General features: G+C 40.3%; 1 protein-coding gene across 1 annotated transcript in view; it reads left to right on the top strand.

Moving 5' to 3' along the window:
• esyt2a (extended synaptotagmin-like protein 2a) overlaps nt 1-2,500 on the top strand; it is a 79,491-nt gene that overhangs the window by 64,816 nt on the left and 12,175 nt on the right.

Genomic DNA, 2,500 nt, shown 5'->3' with positions numbered 1-2,500 from the left:
ATGAGAAGCATGGAGGTGCACTCTAGACTGCAACTCATATATAATATCGTGTGTGTGTGTGTGTGTAATATTGTGTGTGTGTGTGTGTGTGTGTGTGTAATAATGTGTGTGTGTGTGTGTGTCAGGTGAAGGATGAAAGAAGCATGGAGTGCACTCTGGGCAGCTCAGTCAGTCTTCCGTCTCTCAGCTGCTGGGCTGACAGATGACCCTAAACCAGCTTCCCTCTCAACCAATCAGGGCCAAAGCGCCACACTCAAAGATAAAAGAAAATAGCACTTAAGTGCGTGTGTTTTGGGAGAGGGGCAGTATGTTTTGCTGCTGTAGTATATGGATGTGTGTTTGTGCAGTAGGTGCTGTGTGTCTGCATATAATGTGTGTCTGAATCTGTATAATGTGTGTGTGTGTGTCTGTATAAATGTGTGTGTGTGTGTGTCTGTATCTAGAATGTGTGGTTGTATGATGTGTGGGTGTGTCTCTGAATATAATGTGTGTGTGTGTGTATCTAATAAGTGTGTGTGCAGTGTTTCCCCTAGAAATTTTTCCAGCTTAGCGGTGATATTATTACTTGGGGGGTTATTCGCATTTTTTTTTTTTTAATATCATACCTTCGTGTTTCTTTTGTGGACATTTTTCAGCTTTCTTTTACATTATGGTTAAAAATGATAGAAGAAAAATGAAATGGCACAACAGAAAAAAGATTATTTACAATTTATTTAAATTTGTCTTAATGGCAAAGGCCACACCCAATCTCGAGAGCACTTAATTTTTCTGGGCTTTTCAAAGAAGATCTCTAAGGCTCTTTGGTAATTGAATTAGTTGTTGGGGGCCATTAATGCTGACATGCATTAGTGAATGCTCTCCTTGTAGTCTATTTCTCAGTCCCAAAACAACAAACCCATATAAAAAGTAAATACTCACTTTTTCTTCTACATCACTCCCACAGTTACCATACAACTCACTCACAATTAACGAAAAGGACCACAGGCTACTTGATTGAAGTGTGACCGTTAGATCTCACCGTCAAAAACAGCTGAAGTTATGAGAACTGCGTCTTTCTGATAAAGAGAATGTAGGCTCCTATATGTCTAATGCATAAGCGTAGAAAAGGCCTGTTTGTGATAGCCTATTATAGCTAAAGTGGACAGAATTTGGAAGGCTATACTGTGTAATGCCAACATATGCTCATATTTCCTTTAACTATCAGAAAGTTTAAACAGGCCTAGACTGTGTTAGCCCTAGCTTTCCGTTACAAACATTACATGTAGCCCTAAGCTATTACAAGTCTAGGCTACAGTGCGTTAAGACCATACACCTTGTAGCACATTGGTTTACTCTGTTACATTACGTTTTAATAATTTGTGGTTTGAATGTTGATGGAGGCTCATCTTTGGGAAATCAGCTCTCTGAATAAAATTGTCAGCGAACAGAGTTCTCAGAGTTGGCGACACGGGGCATCAAATCAATCAGCAGAAAAGAACATATCACAACAGTAGGCTAAATAAAACAAACTTTTTCCCCATGTTAAATTCATTTTTGTTAATCATGAATTGGTTTCTTTTATTTGATGTAGGCTAGGAGGGAGGATGCATGTTTTCACATTAGTGTCAATGTGTCAAAGCAGGCTTTGGATCAGAGGAATTACTCCAAGAAGCTTAACATGGCATGGGCTACAAAGCGAGATTCGGCAAACAGCAACCATTGATGAAATATAGCTAATATCATTTTTTATTGTCACCAGGCCTATAAGTAGGCTATTTATGTGTAACCTACAAGTGAGTGATGACACCATGGGCTACACTGTGGCGGGAGACCCATCAGTCCCGGAAGCTAAACAATGTAACCGTGTTCAGAGCGTAGGCTAGCCATATGGGCTGCAGACTTATCTTTGGGCTTATGTAATCACCTGACACATCATACATATATGTCCTGAATAATGAGAGGCTAAGTCACTGCGGTTTGATGCACTTAACTACTCAAAGACTTTCAGAAAACAATTTGAGATGGCGTTGGCGTTGTGCTTTACAGTGTGTTCAGTGAATCTCGTGATATTATGTTGCGAAGTGGCTGAAAATCCAATGAGCTCTTGCCCGTTTAAATACACTGTAGGGTGTGTATAATGTGTCTGTGTGTGTTTGTGTATAATGTGTGTGTGCGTGTGTGTATAATGTGTGTGTGTTTGTGTATAGTGTGTGTGTGTGTGTGTGTATAATGTGTGTGTGTGTATAATGTGTGTGTGTGTGTATTGTGGTGTGTATAATGTGTGTGTGTGTGTGTGTGTGTGTATGTATAGTGTGTGTGTGTATAATGTGTGTGTGTGTATAATGTGTGTGTGTGTGTAGGTGCTGCGTGTTGAGAAGCTCGATGTGTCCGATCAGCTGTCGTCTGTTCAGATTCATAATGTGTGTGTGTGTGTGTGTTTTGTGTGTGTGTGTATATAATGTGTGTGTGTGTAGGTGCTGCGTGTTGAGAAGCTGGATGTGTCCGATCAGCCGTCGTCTGT

This window comes from Alosa alosa, chromosome 19, assembly GCF_017589495.1.
Source record: "Alosa alosa isolate M-15738 ecotype Scorff River chromosome 19, AALO_Geno_1.1, whole genome shotgun sequence".
Classification (NCBI taxonomy): domain Eukaryota; kingdom Metazoa; phylum Chordata; class Actinopteri; order Clupeiformes; family Clupeidae; genus Alosa; species Alosa alosa.
This window is presented reverse-complemented; position numbering and strand designations above follow the sequence as displayed.